The following is a 7,834-nucleotide window of genomic DNA, read 5'->3' as shown; positions in this document are numbered from 1 at the left end:
GACATTAACCCTTAAGGAATCTGTCCTAGAACCCACAGGAGGAGCAGCAGGAAGTCCCTGTCACCACAGGACTGGGCCAGTGTCTCACCTGGAGCATCCTGTGACAGTAGGTGACAGCCCAGGGTCAGCCCTGCTGGTTTCTCTCACTCATCACTAGGGCATGAAGGCAGGAGGGGAAAGTCAAAAGAACTTTTCCTAAAAGAGCAGAGGTGCCAGTGGTAGGGCCACTGGCCAGAGGCCCCTGAGGTGTGATCCCAAGGTGTGGCCCAGAGGCAGCAGTGAGTGTTCACAGAGGAAGCAAGTGCATTGCACAGCCTAGGAGAGCTGGAGGGGTGTGTCTGAAGCACGATACCAGGTCCCAAGGTGAAGGATCAGTACTAGTCACCAAGCAGGGTTTATCCATTTCCAATCTCAGGCCTATGTCTCTAGGGAAAAGCAGCCTTGGAAGCAAAGTACAAAAGGCACCCAGGAAGGACACTGGCACAGATCACAAATCTCTGGAGTCATTACCTGCCCACGGTAGCCCAGAATCAGCTGCTGATTTCTTCTATGGCCTGGACACTTAGATGCTGTTGCTCCCAAGAAGACATATTTCCCAGGGATGGTTCTCCTGGTCCTTTTGGAGATATCCCTGTTATTTTTTTCCCTTCCCCACCACCATCCTGTCCTCCTGTGAATACAACATCCATCACCTGCAGGTTTATCACAAGTGCAGTAAATAATATAAAATTTTCACCACCAATAGTAGTTTTCTGATTCTGTGGTCATTAGATGACAGCATTGTTCCTTGTGTTCAACATGCCCTCCTCTTCCCCCTCCCTTTGTGTTTCAAAAAGTGATGCAAACTTCATCCCAGTGAAACCTGTTATTTCCCTAAATACACTGAGTGTTCTACCTTCCTAAACTGTAAGTCTCAATCACTTTGAGGGCACTTAGCTCCTTGGACTTCTGTTTAAAGGAACAAGTAGTAGAAGGAATCCACTTATGATTCTTTTTTTTTTGGGGGGGGGTCGGTCGTGGGGCTTGAACTCTGGGCCTGGGTGCTGTCCCTGAGCACTTCAGCTCAAGGCTAGGACTCTACCACTTGAGCCACAGCGCCACTTCTGACTTTTTCTGTGTATGTGGTACTGAGGGCTTCATGCATGCTAGGCAAGCTCTCTACCACTAGGCCACATTCCCAGCCTCTACTTATGATATTAAAAAAAAAATTCCTCTGAAAATTGACATTTTTGCTTAATGCTGTAAGGAAGCACACTATATTCATGGAGGATGGGGAATTCTCATAATAGACACAAAGGATTGTGCTATGATATATACACACACACACATATATATATATATATACATACATATATAATTTTAAGTAGTTGTACAAAGGACTTGCCATTTAACATAGCAGTTTATGAATACAATATACCTTGGTCAATGTCACACATTCTTATTTATCCCTCCCCTCCCTCTTCTTAATATTATAGGATATACATAGCATTTTAACTGCCTTCTCTCCCTCTTCTCCATTTGTCAGCCCCTTTCCCCTTGACTCCACTCCACCCCATTTGAGTACCAGCTTCCTGGTGTTTTACTTTGCTGAACTTTTTCTTTTTCAAATATATTGTAAACTATGTCTTTCAAGGTGAGTTATGATTTGGGTAGGACTGAAAGGGAATCTTGATTTCATATTTTAGCCTTGGCAAATATAACAAGGTAAATATTTAAAATTTATATTCACATAAAATAATGATATACATGTTGGGGGACAATGTGATATTTTGTGCAGTGGAGCATGACCAATTTTTCTTCACAAGCAGTTTTTATTTTTTATGATCAGAATATTTAAAGTCTTCTGTTGTAGCTACTTTGAAATTCACAGTAAAGTCTTGTTATGCCTTATCAGGACATTATGCTAAGGTACAATAGGGGTGTGTGTGTGTGTGTGTGTGTGTGTGTGTGTGTGGTCCTGGCACTTGAACTCAGGGCTTGGGCACAATCCCTGAGCTTTTTTTTTTAATTTTTATTTTTTATTGTCCTTGAGATTTTTTTGCTCAAGGCTAGCATTCTCCTACTTGAGCCACAGCTCCATTTTTGGCATTTTTGCTCATTAACTAGAGAGATAAGAGTCTCAGGGACTTTCCTGCTGTTCCTGGCTTTGAACCTTGATCCTCATGTCACTGGATGGATGGAGGTGAGGTTTAGTGAAGTCTCCCTTTAAATGTAGGAACTCTCCACTTAGGGTCCTTGAATGTGGTTGCAGAATAAGAATTCCTGATCAAGTCATGATGGTAAGAAAACCTGGCAGAATTTATTGAGTAAGCAAACAAGCAGGGAAGCAGACAAATAGATAAAAAGCAGACAAACACAGAAGGGCAGGGGCACACTCTAATAGAATGTGAGTGCTCTCATAGGGAGATAGAGACACACAGCTCCTCAGGCTGTTGGAGTATGTCTATGGTAAAGAAGGGGAGGGGGTTCTGGCTTCAAAGTTATGTACAGATAGGTGTTTTGTCTTTGCTCTAATCACGCCTGGTGTTATGTTCTGATTTCCAGGTAAGAATGCATCCTCCCATAAAACAGATCCTTATCCTTGAGATAATGAGTTGCCCTGCTATCTGCATTTTGGGGCAGGTGGCTTAAGTTTGGGGAAGAATTTTTCTCAGGAAGACATACATCCTGTCAGACAAGGGTCAGTTCTTGGGGTGAGGAATGCATCCCTCAGGAAGGGATGTATCCTGTTATCTCTCTTTGAAGCAAAGATGACACTTCTGTTTCTAAATACTGTATTTTTGAGTTGCCTTCACCAGGCCTCATTTTCCTCAGGTTATCCTGTTTTATTTTCCCCTAAATAATTTGGTCCCTTAAGGAAAATATATGAAGGAATATTTCCTGTATTTGCTGTTAGTTGATCATACCTCAAGTTCCTCTAGTTTATTTAGCTTCACTCAGATCTCAGCTTCCTGAGTAGGTAACATTACAGGCATGCACCACAGGCACCTGGCTGCACAATGGATTTTTACCCTTTATGTTCACATGGATTTGGTGATATCTGTCATCTGTCCTTTATCCCTACTCTCTGCTAAGCTCAGATTTTGAATAACTCTGTTCTGTCCTCTGATTGAATAATGTCAACTATTCTAAGTTCTAAGTAGGACTGATCACATGCAGAATATATCTTTGCTGATTAGCACATGGATTCAGAGACAAGAAGTCCAAGGGGCTTGAGATTTCATTTGACACTTTTGGCTGAGGAATAGTAAGTCTTTCAAGCAGTCCATTCAATGGATAAGAATGTTTCTGCAACTTTTTTTCCCTAGGCAGATGTTTTATATCAATATAGCTTTGTTGATAAAGAAGGTGTAATATAAATTTGTATCCATGCAAATAGCTGTGTGCATAGCTTCTGTGCTCAGTACTTGCTTTTCTATTACTTACAGTTTAGTGTGAAAAACATCATAGGGAAAAGAGTCAAGAAGGAAGCACTAATGTCTCATATCTGTACCACTAGCTACTTCAGAGGCTGAGATGAGAATCACAGTTCAAAGCCAGCCCAAGCAGAAAGGCCCTTGTAGACTCCATCTCACATTAACAATAGCAACAACAACAACAACAAAACACACACACACAAACACACACACACACACACACACACACACACACACACACACACACACCAAGAAGGGAGGTGCAAGTGGTAGAATGTTAGCCAGCAAAAAAAAAGATGAGAGCATAAGCCTCGAGTTATAGCACTAATACAGAAAACAGCAACAACAATAGCATGTGTGGGGTTTTTTTTTGTTTTTGTTGTGTTTTTGTGTGTATGCTAGTCCTGGAGCTGGAACTCAGGGCCTAGACAATGTCCCCTGAATTTTTGTGCTTAAGGCTAGCACTCCACCACTTCAGCAACAGCTGTACTTTGAGATTTTTGGTGGTTAATTGGACTTAAAAAAAATCTCATGGATTTTTCTGCTCATGCTGGCTTTAAGTGGCCATCCTCAGATCTCAGCTAGGATTATAGGCATGGGTCACCAGTGCTCAGCATGTGGGGTGTTTTTGTTTTTATTGTTCTTGTTTTGTGCTGGTCCTAGGGCTTGAACTCAGGGCCTGGACTTTGTCCCTGACATTTTTTTGCTCAAGGCTAGTGCTTTCCACTTGAGCCACAGCTACACTGTCAGTTTTTTTTTTTGGTAGTTTAAAGGAGACAATAGTCTCAAAGACTTCTCTGCTGCAGGGTGGCTTTGAACCATGCTTCTCAGATCCCAACCTCTTATAGGTGTATAGGTGTATGGCACAATATCGGTTTTTTTTTTTTTATCGGTCGTGGGGCTTGAACTCTGGGCCTGAGCGCTGTCCCTCAGCTCTTCAGCTCAAGGCTAGTGCTCTACCACTTGAGCCACAGCGCCACTTCCGGTTTTCTGGTGGTTTATTGGAGGTAAGAGTTTCACAGACTTTCCTGCTCGGGCTGACTTTGAACCGTGATCCTCAGATCTCAGCTCCTGAATAGTTGGATTACAGGTATGAGCCACCAGCACCCAGCTTGTGGGGTTCTTTTAAGCAAGCAAATTGATTGGGAATTAAGAGTCTTCTTAATCTGTCTATAAATCTCTCTCTTCTCAATCTCTCCAGGGGCTGCTTAATGTGGGGATCTTTTAAGTAAATAAATTGATTCTGAAATAAGAATCTTCTTAATCTCTGTCAATAAATCTCTTTTCTCATTCTCTCCAGGACTTCTGGCAGCCGACTGGAAGTAGTGTCACCTAATTCAGAGTGCTTGGTTGTTGAGGTCAAATTCTGTGTTGCTACCTTGTTAAATGCAGCCATCAGACTTCCCTCATAAGGGAAAGCTGAAGTCAATACACAGAGCCAGTTGAAAACAATGGTCATGTAGGAAGGGACCAGCAAGCCACAGAAACAGGGATTTCCAAGCCCTTTGGAGAAGGGCTTGGAAGTATTCCTAGGATTGTCACCAGATGCAGGTGAAGGTTTGTAAAGTTTTCCTCTAAAAGTAGGGACTCTTTGCTTAGGCTCCTTGCTTCAGTCGTGGAATGAGAATGTCTAGACAAGTCATCATAGTAAGAAAACTTGGCAGAGCTTTATTGAGTAAGTAAGCAAGCAGGCAAGCAAACAAAAAGCAGACAAGCAGAAAGACAGGGGCACACTCTAAAAGAATGTGGGTGCTCTCAAAAGGAAAGAGATACACACAGCTCCTTGGTACCAGGGGTATTGATATGATAAAGTCAGTGGGTCTGACTTAGAGTTACTTCAGTTTTTTTGCTCTTAATTACTTTTGGTGCTGTTTCACTTTCTAAGTTCTTAGCTCCTGCTTACCATTCTGGTTGTTTATGTTTTGGGTCCACCCTTTAATTGGGGGGGGGGGTGGTATTTCTCTCAGGAAGGGATGCATGCATCCTGTCGCCAAATAGGTGCTAATCCTTGAGGTAAAAAATGTATCCTGTTTACAAAGTGTGCATACACATGCATACATCATATTGTGTATAGACAGGAGGGAAAACGTTTTATTATGGGAATTGGCTCATATTACTATGACCCATAACGCTGAGAGGTCCTACTATCTTCCATATGCAAGGTGGAGAACCAGGGAAGCCATTGGTATAATTCAATCTGAATCCAAAGTTCTGACAACCAGGTGAGTGAATTTCGCAGAGTGTGTGAAGAGGGTCTCTGATGAAAGGTCAGCATAACAAGCTAGAGCAAGCTATAGCAGCTTACTCATCAGTTGACATGCTGGCAGTTCTGTCCTGGACACTCTGTATCTCTCTGAACCCCACAATTGTTGTCAAACTATGAGAGTGTAGGACATGACATGATAAAGTACTGACATTCATTTTGCTGGCAAACAGCAAGTGCCAGAAGCAGGAAAAAAATGGTCCCTAAATAAATTCACAGCCCAACCTCCAGACCTTAAACAGGCATGCACTTAGTCTTGCTCTATACCAGGTGATTAAACTATCAGCTCATTATCCCTCCTGTAAAGTGGAGCTGTGGCTCAATTGGTAGAGCACTTCCCTTGAACTGAAGAGCTCAGGGACAGCACCCAGGCCCAGAGTTCAAGCTCTAGGACTGACAAAAAAACCTCCTGTTAGGTTCCTCAAAAGACTGTACATAGAGCTCCTCTATGACCCAGCAATCCCACTTTTGGGCATTTACCCAAATGATCACAAACAAGACCCTACTAAAGCTACCAGCACAACTATGTTTATTGCAGCATTATTTACCATAGCTAAAATATGGAACCAACCCAGATGCCCCTCAGTAGATGAATAGATCAAGAAAACGTGGTATATATACACAATGGAATTCTATGCCTCCACCAGAAAGAATGACATTGCCCCATTTGTTAGGAAATGGAAAGATTTGGAAAAAATTATATTAAGTGAAGTAAGCCAGGCCCAAAGAAACTTAGGTCCCATGGTTTCCCTTATTTGCAATAGCTAGTGTATGTCTGAGTCAAGCAGAAAAGGTCAGATAAGTTGATGCTAGGTGAAATGAACCCCAAGATAAGTATTCAAATGTTTTTTTTTCTTTCTTGTGATTGTTTCTAACATATTTATCAGATGATTTCTTTGTTGCTTTGTATGTCCCTCCCCCACAGTATAGCCCCTGCTTTCATTGTATTTGATGTTGGTATAATTTGTGGAGGGGAAAGGCAAAAACAAATCTTTTAAATAGGGATACAGGTGGACCCATTGCAACAATGAGATGTACAAGTCGTTATGTTGAAAAACTAACTTTACAACTTTGGCTGGGCGAGGGGGAGAGGGGAGATGGGAAGGGATGGGAAGGGGAAACAAAGGAGGAGGCAACCATGCTTGATAAGAAATGTACTCATGGGCTGGAAAGGTGGCTCAGTGGTAGAGCACTTGCCTTGCATGCATGAGGCCCTGGGTTCGATTCCTCAGCGCCACATAAGCAAAAAGAAAAAAGCCGGAAGTGGTGCTGTGGCTCAAGTGGTAGAGCGCTAGCCTTGAGCTGAAGAGCTGAGGGACAGTGCCCAGGCCCAGAGTTCAGGCCCCACAACCAGACCCCCCCCCAAAAAAAGAAACGTACTCATTACGTTGCCCATGTAAGTGTAACCCCTCTGTATGGTATTTTCACAATAAAAAATTAAAAAACAAAACCTCCTGTAACAATGCAATGATGGAAAGTTAGTGCCCTGATGGCAGAAAAGAGAGACACAAACACCTAAGGTCACTTTACAATTGACTAACACATTCCCAAGTCACACTAAACTGTGTCTCCAGCCCCTAATCTTGGTCTCACAATTGGACCATCTCAAACTGCAGATGAATCCAACATGGGTCTGGATGAGTGATGTCATGTGTATTTCCCCCTAAGTCCTGCCTAGTAGTCATGAATCCCCTTTCATAAATGAAGAATTGAGGCTAATTGAGGACCAGAGACTTCTTCCTCGTTATACAACCAAGAAACTTCACTGCAGACTTCAGTGCCTATGAGGATGAGATGAAGCTATTGGAAGCTCTCCTCCTCCTAGATGTTCTTCACTCCTCCTGTGTCTTCCATTCTAAGGTCATGTCCTGGTCATCAGGGAAGAACACAGTCATCCATGATGTCCTTTCCTTTACCTCTTTTGTCACCAGAAGCACCACTTCCTGTCACTTCAACTTTCTCTTTAACACCCTAAGATCCACAGCCTTCAGCCACTTGGAGGCTTACTGCCCTGCTGAATACACCCTTACCTAGAGCTATCAACTCCCCTCATACTACTCCTTCTTCCCTAATCTCCCACCAACACCCATTAAATGGGTAATGGCTACACCCTTTACACCCAAACCTTCTTTTTTTTTTTTTTTTTTTAATTTTA

The sequence above is a fragment of the Dipodomys spectabilis genome, unplaced genomic scaffold, assembly GCF_019054845.1.
Source record: "Dipodomys spectabilis isolate Male_0828 unplaced genomic scaffold, ASM1905484v1 ptg000091l, whole genome shotgun sequence".
NCBI classification, from domain to species: Eukaryota; Metazoa; Chordata; class Mammalia; order Rodentia; family Heteromyidae; genus Dipodomys; species Dipodomys spectabilis.
The sequence above is the reverse complement of the archived record's forward strand: the minus strand, read 5'-3'. Positions refer to the sequence as shown.